The 14,495-nt window shown below is 41.6% G+C and overlaps 4 non-coding genes across 4 annotated transcripts; all 4 read right to left on the bottom strand.

The window, feature by feature from the left end:
• Positions 1-4,981: 4,981 nt before the first annotated feature.
• LOC114553396 (U1 spliceosomal RNA) lies at positions 4,982-5,145 on the bottom strand. The gene has a single exon (XR_003692308.1). It is a non-coding gene; the product is annotated as a U1 spliceosomal RNA (small nuclear RNA).
• A 2,014-nt stretch (positions 5,146-7,159) lies between these two features.
• Positions 7,160-7,323, bottom strand: LOC114553423 (U1 spliceosomal RNA). The gene has a single exon (XR_003692335.1). It is a non-coding gene; the product is annotated as a U1 spliceosomal RNA (small nuclear RNA).
• A 2,193-nt stretch (positions 7,324-9,516) lies between these two features.
• On the bottom strand, positions 9,517-9,707 carry LOC114553405 (U2 spliceosomal RNA). The gene has a single exon (XR_003692317.1). It is a non-coding gene; the product is annotated as a U2 spliceosomal RNA (small nuclear RNA).
• Positions 9,708-10,579: 872 nt separating this feature from the next.
• LOC114553422 (U1 spliceosomal RNA) lies at positions 10,580-10,743 on the bottom strand. The gene has a single exon (XR_003692334.1). It is a non-coding gene; the product is annotated as a U1 spliceosomal RNA (small nuclear RNA).
• Positions 10,744-14,495: the final 3,752 nt, after the last annotated feature.

The raw sequence follows: 14,495 nt of genomic DNA, 5'->3' as shown, positions 1-14,495 counted from the left end.
GAGATTTCATCCGATGGACTTCAAACTTGGTCTGTACCATCTCAACACCTAAACGATGAAAAGTTATTAAAAGAAAAACTTTTCGTCAGATGGTGTGGGCGTGGCGGACATTTTGAGTGTTTAGCGATGAACAAAGTTGTTGTAACTTGAGTGTATGTTGTCGTATCTGCCCGAAATTTCTCACAAATGACAAGGGTCCAGGCCTGAGGACACCTACAGGCCAAAATTGACTTTTGGTCATAGCGCCCCCCCGCTGGCAACAGGAAATCTGCCTTATATGACAAACATCATCCGATTTGTATGAAACTCAGAATGTGTGGTCTACGTGTGATACTGAGCCAGCCCCTATAATATGACCACGCCCACTTACTCAGGCCACGCCCTTTCATAACATTTGAACCGTTTAAGGTAGAGTCTTGTGTGAGGTGTCATTGAACTCAGCAGACTTCATTTTTAATTGGTGATGGTTTGACCCGCCCCCTATGCTTAAGCCCCAACCCTTTCTTAAAATTTGAACCATTCAAGATAGACCCTTGTGTGAGGTATCAATGAACTCAGCAGAGACTTCCTTCTTCATTGGTGATTGTTTGGCCCGCCCCCTATTTTGAAGCCACGCCCTTTTGAATAAATGCTGACCCATCTAAGGTAGAGTCTTGTGTGAGGTATCATTGAACTCAGCACAGACTTCCTTTTTAATTGGGGATGGTTTGACCCGCCCCCTACGCCTTTGCCACGCCCCTTTTCACAGCTAATGAACCATATGACGTAGAGTTAAAGGCCAAAAGGGGAGGCAGCACCAGGTCTACGCGTCACCTCTTGTCCATCGGCTCAACCAGAGGTGCAAGGAGCTTTTTGGGAGTGTGGAGGAGGTTAATTACAGGCCGCCTGTTCCCCCTGGTGATGAGCGTATTGGACTTGAGTATCTGTTTGCCCAGTCATCAGACTCTTTCAGTGCTCCTGAACATTACACTCACACTAGAGAAACGCTGCGTGTGGATGACGATGAGGAGGATGATGAACCTTCTGCCGACAAACCAGACGAATCCCCGGCAGAGGACGACGTGGGCTACACCTCTGACAGTGAGAGTGACAGTTTCATTGGTGATTGTTTGGCCCGCCCCCTATGTTGAAGCCACGCCCTTTTGAATAAATGCTGACCCATCTAAGGTAGAGTCTTGTGTTTCCGTTTCTTAAAATTAAAACAAACAATGGCCATTTGTGGCCACCGGTATTTTGCCTACCTGTTCTTTGCGAAGCCAGTAGGCTACACTATTGGCTCCATTTAAGGCTCTGGTCAACAGGATTTGGTAATCCTGAAATTTGGTATTTGGATCACAGTGATCCAATCCAATGTTCCTTTGAAAAACTGGCATAAAAGTAAGATGGATCAGGTGATCCTGGATAGCAAAACATGGGATTTCCAAATCCGTATCAATTTGATCCAGGTTAAATGTTTTGAAAAACTGGGCCCAGATTATACAGCAGATGGCTGAAGCTTAAAAGAAGCTCTTAAAACATTAGATGACTTCTCCCTAGCTTCAGGGTAACAAATAAACAGAAAGAGAATGCATTATACATTTTTGGGTGTGTGGAGCTGGAGGACAGACGTAATTGGTGGTGTAAGTTTATGTATGGGTCCCATGGATATATTAGGAGTTTCCTTTGGTCACCCTGAGGGTGATAGACTGTATAATTGGTCCCAAAAGTTAAATGTGGTCAACTGAAAAATTTAACTATGGAAAAATAGACACCTGACTTATGTCGGGAAGGTAATGGTAGTTAAAGCAGACATTCTGCCGGTGTTAATGCATGTGGCATATGTGTTCCCAATGCATGCCTCTATTAGGAAACCCCTGATTAAGACAATAGTCTGTTTCTTCTGGGGAGGTTATGAATACATTTGAAACGTGACAGAATGTATCAGTGCACAGAAGATGACGCGAGAAACCTCCCAAACTTCTTGTAATATGTTATTTCTTATCTTATAATTACAAATACAAATGTCAACAGGACACTGGACTTGACAGACGGGCCTCTGGGTCAAAGCTCAACAGAAGCATGACCCAAGCACACTTTTATGTACTGTGGACAGCGACTGAGACGGCAGGACTCCGCCTGACTGTGACCCAGACAGAGCACAAAATACTTGGGGTCAAATTTGATAAGCAGGGGGGAGGGAAAACAAATTGGTTAGACATGGTAGGGAAAGTTAGGCAGAGACTAGAGTACTGGAGACTTAGAGGACTGACATTAGAAGGAAAGGTTTTAATTATCAAAGCAGTGATTTTACCTTTGCTTTTACTCAGCTTGGTTTTCATCACACACAGAAAAGTAATCTTAGACCTGAACGAGCCATTTTTTGTTTTGTTTTTTCGTGGGGGAACGATTGAAAAGAAACGTGACAGATATTCAGCAATCCACATAACTGCAGCCACGGCCCCATCCAGAAATCCCAAGACTGCAGCTATGACACTGTTCTGGATGGGGTCATACCTCAGAAGACTAAATTATGGCAGACCACTTGCTAGCTCTCACGTGATCCGAACCAGCCGGCCAGACCACTTCCACGCCACCTGAGGGCAGAGACATCGTCGCCTGACTTAATGACCTGGGGCCTCATATATAAACAAGTATGCATGAAAAGCTTGCGTACGCTGGTTGTCACACACACACACACACACACACACACACACACACACAGTGTGATGTATAAAAATGAACTTGCCGTAAGAATGTGTAGACAGTCACGCTAACTCTGTAGCAGCTATGAGAATGCGCGGACTGTCCCCAAAGTCTTTACTGGCTCTGCATCGTGGATAATTCAAACTGAAAAGTGCCAAAACCCAGCAAACACTGCAGTTGCTATCCCCATTTCCGGATCACATTACTCCTGAAACATTTCCGGATGTAGTATTTGGTTTTAAAGCCTTTATTTTATTATCAGCCGTCGGACGGTACGGCAAAAAGAACACAACAGGAAGTCACACAAATAGTCAGTTTCATTTCTGAGTTATTTTCCAAACTGGAAAATTGTAAACTGATTGTTATTTACAAAAGTTCATACTAAACAAGCAATTTTTTTGCTTCTTTGCTTTACTTGTTGGAAGTTTTGCATTTTTTCCCCCCTTACTGTAAATGAAAATGAACCGAACCATGACTTCAAAACCGAGGTAAGTACCGACCCGTGACTTTTGTGTACAGTTACATCTAGGGCTGGGCGATATGGACCAAAAGTCATATCCCGATATATTTTGGCTGAATATCGATATACGATATATATCCCGATATTTTTTTCCGCAAAGTGAGAGCAAATGTTCAGTCAAAGCCAAAATCAAATATGACATGTCACAAGTAGTTTCATAGAGACAGTTGCAAAATCAAATAAATAATAAACCGGTTTCTTCACCTGGTTCATGATTAAATGCTCAGCTGTTCAAATAACAATAAAATGTAAACCTAAATACTGTATAACAGGAGTACCTTTTTTGAAATCAAAGCTCCATATTTGTGATTCGTTCCAAAGGTCAATTAAGCTTTTGATATTAATATAATCTACTTTGTTCAAAATGTAATGCCTCATGCCTGTAAGCCTAGGTTTATAGTCCCATTCTTCCACTTGATACTGCTTCCACTTAAGTAAACTAAAAGATGAACTATCGACTACAAAACAAAGAAACTAATTAATGTGTTAATACAAAGAATATTTATTATGATCGGTTCACAGATCTGAGTCAAAACGAAACTTCACCCTTCTGAACTAAGAGTTTCTGCTTCAAGGTGAAGTTTAAAACAGACTGAAATGTCCAGGCTCATTCCTCCACTATTTATTTCTGTATGTATTTATGCGTTACATGTCATTTTAACGGGCACTGAGCTCCAGATCCTGCAGCTGCAGACGGTCTCTGCTGCCCGCTGTAGCTTCTCTCCGTCCGCCTGCCGCCGGCAAACTTATTGGAACTTTCCGCCGATAGACATACAGGTCGTCCTGGACTACGTGTAAGATCCTACCGATCACCACTCTGTCTTTGGCTGGTCCGATTTGGATCAGCGGGGACCGCGCAGCAGCGAGGCAAAGCTGTGTTTTTCCCGGGAAGAGACGCTGCGGCCGGCCACGGAGCTCTCCGCCTCCCCGCTGCCGCCGGAGCTCAGGTTGCTGGTCGGCGGCATACATAATCATAAAACACATTGTCACCTGTTAAATGTTATTCATTGCTGTTTGTTCTTTTCATTTCCTCTATCAAACATAATTAAGCAGTACAAAAGTCCGGCATCTTTAGCGTTGATCTGAATGCTTCGCACCCCTGTTCCAAGATGGCGGCGGTTTTGACGTATGTTTAGAACCTCAAGGCGACATCTGTGTATATATCTATGGGAGCAAGGATCACATTTGAACTATATCGATATATGCGATATAGTCTAATTCCATATCTCATTTAAAAATATATCGATATATTTTTAATATCGATATATCGCCCAGCCCTAGTTACATCCCTATTGAACTTAAAATCGTGAATTGTATTGAATCTTGAGTTGAGTGTATCGTTACTTCTCTACCAATAACAAATACAAAGAAAAGAGGAAAAAAAAGAAACAATCATAAGAACGCTAGAAAGCTACAAAAGCTGTCTGAACTGGAAAAACTAATTTAGATTTAAAAGGGGAGAATGAGTTTTCACGTTAAAATACAACCGCTTTTCAGTGTTAACACTTTAAAGACTGTTGAAAGATCTCTCTGTGGTTAATGTGTGCTGTCTTCAATTTCAAAATGAATGGAGCTCGAACCGTCTCTAGTGGACATAACACATAACTGCAGCTGGTACACATTTACGCCTCATTTACTGAATCTTGTTCAGCAGCACAACAGTAAATATCAAACCCGTAGCTGTACTGTACCACAGTTGCTTTACTATGTAATCCAGCCTCTCCTAACAGAGTATCTGCTGTATATGATGTAAGTTGAGTTTTTCATTTAACACGTTATCAGGGGAGAGCGCGAACGCAGTCCCCCACTATCACAAATTATGCAGTCGAGATTCCCACATTTGGGGAATTCGCAGAGGTCAGCTCAGCCGGAGTGCAATGGCCAAGCCTCGCCCTGGGTGAACCACCTTCTTGATCATGGTATCTCCCCTGCCAGGTAAGTATGAGTTGTACACGGCACAGTCAGGAGAGTCTTTCACAGAAACACCACGCTGACTAATGGTGCCGACAATATACAAATGACCAACATCAGAGACTATAGAAGGCATGAACATCTACAGGATTTAATACAGAAGAAACATGTTTACACTAAGTCTGACAAATATTATTTACACTTCACTTGAGAAATAACGCATTTATATTTCCCATAATGCAATGCTATATCTTCAAATCAAAAGTCACCCGTTTTATGTATTTAACTCCAACAAACTAGTAACAGCCCAACAGAGTTTAAATATGAACAAGCTAAATCATACAGCGACAAAAAGTAGTTTTATCCACGTTTGAAATTTGGAGAAAAATAAACACAGCTCTGTTTCTCACATTAGAACCACTTCCTGTGTTTGTTCGTTTCTGGGGGGCAACTGACCCACCACCACCTATTGGTCTGGAGTGTGAACAACACTTTAGTAAACATTCATCTCTGTGCTTGTGTCTATGCAACGAAGACAGCAAGAAGAAATAACTTAGATGAAAGCCGACTGGGAAACAGCAGCAGAAATTATGCAGAAAGGATTCTCACTTTTGGGGAATGAGCTAACCTAATTATCAGACTGAACAGACCGTTCATTTCAAAACTACAGTGAAATAAAACTAACAAACATCAAGTTTCTATTGAGATCAAGAATGAGTGAAAAGAACAGCACATTTCTTTTAACAATCTCCTCCTCTCTCTCTACAGTTACTGGTTTGATTCATTTTACAGTGACAGGCATCAAAACATGTCTCCACTTTGCAACCTCCTGTTCTTAAAACAATACCATAGCACTTCTATTACACCTATATAATAAAATGTACCCACAATAGTGACGGTACCTGTGAACCTCCTGCTTCGAGGCATGTATAGAAGAAATGAACCAATTTGAAATGAAGCTTTGTATAGGAGCTTGATTCATTTTGAGATAATCCCGTAACCAGTGACGTCCGAAGCTTCGTTTCTCTCACACACACACAAACACAAAGTTGAATTCAAAGCTTTAAAAACAGTGCTACACGGGGCGCGTATTTGTGGGTTGTTGCAGTAGGAGAGTTAGTGAATATAGAGATTATTATAGCGAGTAGAGAGTTCATAGAAAGTTCATAGCGAGTAGACAGTTTATTGGAGGTAAGAAAAGAAATCGGCTCATCTCTGGAACAGTGGAGAAAGTTCTGTTTCTGAATAAAAATGACATTTGATGTCTATTCCCACAAACATTAGTCACCAAGCACAATAATATCACCCTGACCTGTCCACGAGCACCGTTATCGTCCATAAGCACCATCGCTGTTTGTTAACTGTCACAAGCACTTTCACTGTCCCAAAGTATGTCCTTGCCACTGTCAAAGCACTGCCCCAATCAATCGACTCAAACTATTTCTATGAACACCACACTGGCAGTAGACTACATGTCAGACTGTTAGATTGCTCATACAGCGTACACCTTCTGCACTGTCTATCTCACCTATTTGGCTGAGGAGGCAATGTTGCTCTAGGCTACTTCCTCAATACAATCACAGAAATGTGTGTACAATGTGTTCCTCATTCATTTCCCTCCCAAATTGATGTATTTGTTTACAAATACAAGACAAGCTCACAACCAAAGTCCTAACTTTATTGTTTGTGGAGAAGGCAATTGCATTTTTATTTATGCAAGGTCCCAAATACGTTTAGTTATTTATGTAATTATTTATTTATCCATGAATTCATACTCAAAATGTATTCATCTTCGACTCAGATATTCATGGCTATCTGTGAAACAGTTTGTGACACAATGCTATCCTTAACTTCCCCACCAGATGTCCTCATAGTTCTGAAGCTTTGAGTATTGAACCTTTTTTCAATACAGTTGGATTAAAAGCATCACCGGTTCAGAAAGCTTCAGCTCGCCATCACTACTAGATGCTTTACATGTAATCCAGCATCTTCTAGCAAAGCTTCGTCTGATTATTCTGATGTGTATATTATCATTTAACACGTTATCAGGGGAGAGCGCGAACGCAGTCCCCCACTATCACAAATTATGCAGTCGAGATTCCCACATTTGGGGAATTCGCAGAGGTCAGCTCAGCCGGAGTGCAATGGCCAAGCCTCGCCCTGGGTGAACCACCTTCTTGATCATGGTATCTCCCCTGCCAGGTAAGTATGAGTTGTACACGGCACAGTCAGGAGAGTCTTTCACAGAAACACCACGCTGACTAATGGTGCCGACAATATACAAATGACCAACATCAGAGACTACAGAAGGCATGAACATCTACAGGATTTAATACAGAAGAAACATGTTTGTACCAAGGCTAGCAAAGATTATTTACACTTCACTCGAGAAATAACTTATCTATATTTCCCATAATGCAATGCTGCATCTTCAAATCAAAAGCAAACTCCAAAGTCACCCGTTTTATGTATTTAACTCCAATAAACTAGTAACAGCCCAACAGAGAGTTTAAATAGGAACAAGCTAAATCATACTGCAACAAAAACTAGTTTGATCCACGTTTGAAATTCAGAGAAACATAAAAACACACTTCTGTTTCTCACATTAAAACCACTTCCTGTCTTTGTTTGTTTCTGGGGGGCAACTGACCCACCACCACCTATTGGTCTGGAGTGTGAACAACACTTTAGTAAACATTCATCCCTGTGCTTGTGTCTATGCAACGTATACAGCAATGAGAAATAACTTAAATGAAAGCCGACTGGGAAACAGCAGCAGAAATTATGCAGAAAGGATTCTCACTTTTGGGGAATGAGCTAACCTAATTATCAGACTGAACAGACAGTTCATTTCAAAACTACAAAAACTAACCAACTACATCAAGAATCTACAAGCAGTGAGTGCAAAGGACAGCACATTTATTTTAACAATCTCCTTCTCAACAGTCACTGGTTGGACTTTACAGCGACAGGCATTTAAATCATGTCTCCACTTTGCAACCTCCTTCTCTTAAAACAACAATAACAACACCAGAGCACTTATATTACACTTAAAATGTACCCACTAGGGCTGGGCGATATGGACCAAAAGTCATATCCCGATATATTTTGGCTGAATATCGATATACGATATATATCCCGATATTTTTTTCCGCAAAGTGAGAGCAAATGTTCAGTCAAAGCCAAAATCAAATATGACATGTCACAAGTAGTTTCATAGAGACAGTTGCAAAATCAAATAAATAATAAACCGGTTTCTTCACCTGGTTCATGATTAAATGCTCAGCTGTTCAAATAACAATAAAATGTAAACCTAAATACTGTATAACAGGAGTACCTTTTTTGAAATCAAAGCTCCATATTTGTGATTCGTTCCAAAGGTCAATTAAGCTTTTGATATTAATATAATCTACTTTGTTCAAAATGTAATGCCTCATGCCTGTAAGCCTAGGTTTATAGTCCCATTCTTCCACTTGATACTGCTTCCACTTAAGTAAACTAAAAGATGAACTATCGACTACAAAACAAAGAAACTAATTAATGTGTTAATACAAAGAATATTTATTATGATCGGTTCACAGATCTGAGTCAAACGGAAACTTCACCCTTCTGAACTAAGAGTTTCTGCTTCAAGGTGAAGTTTAAAACAGACTGAAATGTCCAGGCTCATTCCTCCACTATTTATTTCTGTATGTATTTATGCGTTACATGTCATTTTAACGGGCACTGAGCTCCAGATCCTGCAGCTGCAGACGGTCTCTGCTGCCCGCTGTAGCTTCTCTCCGTCCGCCTGCCGCCGGCAAACTTATTGGAACTTTCCGCCCGATATCGACATACAGGTCGTCCTGGACTACGTGTAAGATCCTACCGATCACCACTCTGTCTTTGGCTGGTCCGATTTGGATCAGCGGGGACCCGCAGCAGCGAGGCAAAGCTGTGTTTTTCCCGGGGAAGAGACGCTGCGGCCGCCACGGAGCTCTCCGCCTCCCGCTGCCGCCGGAGCTCAGATTGCTGGTCGAAGGCGGCATACATAATCATAAAACACATTGTCACCTGTTAAATGTTATTCATTGCTGTTTGTTCTTTTCATTTCCTCTATCAAACATAATTAAGCAGTACAAAAGTCCGGCATCTTTAGCGTTGATCTGAATGCTTCGCACCCCTGTTCCAAGATGGCGGCGGTTTTGACGTATGTTTAGAACCTCAAGGCGACATCTGTGTATATATCTATGGGAGCAAGGATCACATTTGAACTATATCGATATATGCGATATGGTCTAATTCCATATCTCATTTAAAAATATATCGATATATTTTTAATATCGATATATCGCCCAGCCCTAGTACCCACCACCACAACAACAGCGTGAGGATGTGAATAAGATTGATGTTAAACATTGAGAGGGGGGTGCACCGTTCCTGGAGGTACTGCAATACCAGGTCGATGCGTGGAGTGGACGGAGCAAGCCCCTATTCCATCTCCCAGTTCCAAAAATCAATTTAATATATGGTCCCCGGGTAGGGGACGTATCAGATATTAAACTGATAAGAACAGATACTACACTTGATCTTAGCCAAAAGGCCGAGAAGCGATACTGAGAAAGGGTCGGCAGAGAGGACCACATTCTCCGCACGCTACGTCTCACCTATGGGTCGGTAATTAACTACAACCAAACTACTGTTTTGGTCACCGTATAAAACAGGAACAATGAACATTTGAGTTCATGTACAACTGGTGATGGGTTGTGGCGATATTTACAACAAACTTGTGCTTGTACTATGACTGAAAACAATTATTTAAATGTTACTTGAGAAAAATGGGCACAAATCCCATGATGCAATGCTGTATCCCCAAATCGGAAGCTAAAGTCACTAGTTGAAAGTATTTGACTCCAACAAATGAGTAACAGCCCAACAGCAAGTTCAAATAAGACTAAACTAAATCATACTGCTACCTAAAAGTAGTTTGATTCACGTTTGAAGTTCACAGAAAAGAATGAAAACACTTATTTCTCACATTACCACCACTTCCTGTCTTTGTTTTCTGCCGGTGGACAACCGACCCACCGCCACCTAATGGTCTGGAGAGTGAACAACACTTTAGTAAACAATTACCTATGTGCTTCTCTTTATGAAAACAGGAAGAATAGTCAGATTCTTGTTTTCTTCACTGATTGACAGTTTAATTCCACATTAACAACAGAGATGTTATGACTGATTTCACATTCATTAGAGGATGATTCACTGAAACTGGATTAATTTAAAGTAATATGTGAGGGTATAGTAACGTTACAGGAGCTTATTTTACTGTATTAATAGTGTCAGACGTTACATGTCATGTTTCCTACTTTTAATAAATAAACCCTTTGAGCCACTGTTCTCCAGATCCTTTACATGTAATCCAGCATCTTCTAGCAAAGCTTCGTCTGATTATTCTGATGTGTATATTATCATTTAACACGTTATCAGGGGAGAGCGCGAACGCAGTCCCCCACTATCACAAATTATGCAGTCGAGATTCCCACATTTGGGGAATTCGCAGAGGTCAGCTCAGCCGGAGTGCAATGGCCAAGCCTCGCCCTGGGTGAACCACCTTCTTGATCATGGTATCTCCCCTGCCAGGTAAGTATGAGTTGTACACGGCACAGTCAGGAGAGTCTTTCACAGAAACACCACGCTGACTAATGGTGCCGACAATATACAAATGACCAACATCAGAGACTATAGAAGGCATGAACACCTACAGGATTTAATATAGAACAAACATGTTTGTACTAAGGCTAACAAAGATTATTTACATTTCACTTGAGAAAAAAGGCATCTATATTTTCCATAATGCAATGCTGTACTTCAAAGCAAACTCAAAAGTCACCCGTTTTATGTATTTAACTCCAACAAACTAGTAACAGCCCAACAGAGAGTTTAAATAGGAACAAGCTAAATCATACTGCAACAAAAACTAGTTTGATCTACGTTTGAAATTCAGAGAAACAAAGAACACACTTCTGTTTCTCACATTAAAACTACTTCCTGTCTTTGTTCGTTTCTGGGGGGCAACTGACCCACCACCACCTATTGGTCTGGAGTGTGAACAACACTTTAGTAAACATTCATCTCTGTGCTTGTGTCTATGCAACGAATACAGCAAGAAGAAATACCTTAGATAAAAGAAAGTGAAGTGCATGTGCCTTTTAACTCTTTGATTCCTAAATGTTTTTTTTTAAGATTCAGAGCTATGAACTGAACTGATCTTTTTCGTATCTTTTTACATTTACAAACATTCCATTGTTGTTTTATTCTATGTTACATTATTTACGGTTGCTCCAGGGCTCCCTTGTAAAAGAGATTTGACTATCTCAATGGGACATCACCTAGTAAAATAAAGGATAAAAAAAAAAACCTTGCTACCTTTGCCTAACTATATTCATGGTACCTTGCACATGTGATTATGTATCTTTAAGGCATACTGTTTCTGCCTTCCCCTGTAAAGCACTTTGGATCAACTGTTCGTTTAAATGTGACATTTGATGTCTATTCCCACAAACATTTATCACCAAGCACAATATCACCCTGACCTGTCCACGAGCACTGTTATTGTCCATAAGCACCATCGCTGTTAGATTGCTCATACAGCGCACACCTTCTGCACTGTCTATCTCACCTATTTGACTGAGGAGACAATGTTGCTCTAGGCTACGTCCTCAATACGATCACAGAAATGTGTGTGCAATGTGTTCTTCATTCATTTCCCTCCCAAATTGATGTATTTGTTTACAAATACAAGTTCACAACCAAAATCCTAACTTCATTGTTTGTGGAGAAGGCAAGAGAGGAGAGAGTTTGGATCGCAGCCGTGTTCGGACTGAATAATTCCTGTTTTGAAGCACAGAGAGACATTCTGTTGTTCTTTCCCGGGACCATAAACCACAACATGGTGGAAGAGCACCGTTTGCCACAGCAAGGGTTAAGTGAGACTGTGGTGGCGACAGCCGTGCAATCAGCATTTCACCCATCACCAGTCCTTCATTTTGTTTTCATGTCTGAGGGACCGTAAAGAGTGAAAATCAAACATCAACATTTGTTTCATGGCCATCAATTAGAAACCTAAACTTTGACTAGCTTTTGATTTCCAGTAACTGTAAGTCACGTTGCAGGAAAGCCTTTAATCAACAGCTTACCTTCCTTACTGACATATCAGGTGACATGTTACTTTTATAGGCTGTCAAATAGGTGAAATCTTTTGTTACACAATGGCTTTGAAAGACCGGGGAGCTGATAAAATACGGTTTGCTCCTTAACCGAGACAAACATTTTCACCTCTCCCTCCGTGAGTTACAGGATTATTGTGACCAAACCGGAGCCGCTGAGCGGTGAGACTCTGGAGAGACTAACCGAGCCGGTTGCGGCTGGTTCAGCAGTGGAGACTGACAGAAATACATGGGCTTATCTAGCAGCAGAAACCTCTGCACTGCAGATCAGGTGAAGTGAGTTGAGTCAGAAAGCTTCAGGAGAAGCTGGAGATCACCGAGCTGAAGAGAAAAGACGCTGAGCTGAACAAGTCCGTCAGGACTAAACAAAGCCCGACGCAAGAATCGACGGAGGGTACTATTAGCATCCACCGGGAAGCTAACGTTAGTTTAGTTAACCGCTAATTCAGCTAATCGCTAGCTGACAGCTTGATTCAGTCTGAAATAACGTTAACTCAAACTGAATACTGGGGAAAGCAGGCTACATATGAACGCCTGTAAATTGTTGCGTACTTTTGCTGTTACGGAGCTGGATCAGGAGCTAAGCTAAGAGCTCCTAGCTACCTGGCTCCATATACACCTGGCGAGTCCCCTCTTCCCCGCAGGATTAACTCACTATTTAAAGACAAAGAAATTGCTGACCTCAGGGAAGAAGTTCGGCATCTTTCAGAGGATCTGAAAACCAAGGATGCTCTGTTGACAATTATTGGTGACTGCATCACCCGACGCATACTTTTTCTAATGCAGTCACACACTGCTTTCCAGGAACCAATGTTGCAGACATCTTGGCTAAAAACTGTGGACCCGATACCCTCATTCCCAACGTCCATCAAACGTATCGTGGTCCACTGTGGACACAGTTACAGGTCCCACTGTGAAAGTGAGCGCACAAGGAAAAATCTTAACACTTAGACACTTCAAAGAGCACTGAGATGCCGGTTTTTATTTCGGGCCCACTTCCCTCTCTAGGTTGCAGAAAAGAACTTTTTAGCAGATTTCTCGACCTCGACACCTGGCTTCAGATTACCAGTAACCGTCACAACATAGGTTTCATTGACAATTTGAATCTGTTTTGAGAACGTGGCTCCCTGTTTAGCAGGGATGGGATTCACCCCAATGCAGGCGGCAGCCAGATGCTATGTGACAAACAGCATGCCCTGCAGACAGTTATGACTGACGGTTTGCATCCCGAAAATACACTTTCCAGACGCCCTCTCCAATAACCTCCTTCTCCTCTAGAAATAACTCCGCTGGTCCACAGACCAGCTACATCCTTTCAGTCATTACCAATAATAGACCACACATACTGGTGAGTAGGCAAAGTGGTAAAAAAATCACTCAATTGCAAACATAGCCAACTTGGCATTAGGGCTGAACGATTAATTGCATTTGCGATAATATCGCAATATGTTAAAACGCGATTTCCTAATCGCAAAGGCTGCGGTTTGGTCTCGATTTGATGACTCACGAGAGCAAATCAGTCTGCACTCTGCAGAGAAAGCATCAACTTAGCACGCTAACGCTACACCGTACCTTGAGCTGATCTGTCATTCAAACAATTCTGAGTTGAAGTTTAAAACTTTTACAGCCATTGTAATAAAATGAAGGGTTTTGCTCAGGCTCGAGTCCATACATGCAGTTAATGGATACAGGCACGCAGAACTGAAGGCTCGGTTGGCAACGAGCTAGCTCTGATTAGCGGTTAGCAGCGTGGCCGCGGTGTTAACGGTTTTATTAGTACAGTTAATCCCACGGCAAGACCAGCAGCAGCTAACGTAACGATAGCCTCTCTGAGCTAGTGCAGTGTTGACGGTGTCATGCACACGGCACGCAACTTCACGAGGGGGAGGGTGACAGCCTTTGTGTTTAATTGCTAACTTTGTAGCTAGCAGTGAATGGGTCAGTGTAACTCTTATCAGTTCAATTTTCTAAGCAAAAAACGGACCAATAGGTGGCGGTGGGTCAGTTGTCCACCAGCAGAAAACAAAGACAGGAAGTAGTGGTAATGTGAGAAATAAAAGTGTGTTTTCATTCTTTTCTGTGAACTTCAACCGTGGATCAAACTACTTTTGGTAGCAGTATGATTCAGTTTAGTCTTATTTGAACTTGCTGAACTCATTTGTTGGAGTCAAATA

Source organism: Perca flavescens, chromosome 3 (assembly GCF_004354835.1).
Source record: "Perca flavescens isolate YP-PL-M2 chromosome 3, PFLA_1.0, whole genome shotgun sequence".
In the NCBI taxonomy this organism is placed as follows: Eukaryota; Metazoa; Chordata; class Actinopteri; order Perciformes; family Percidae; genus Perca; species Perca flavescens.
Note: the sequence above shows the minus strand (reverse complement) of the source record. Positions and strands in the feature narration are given on the sequence as shown.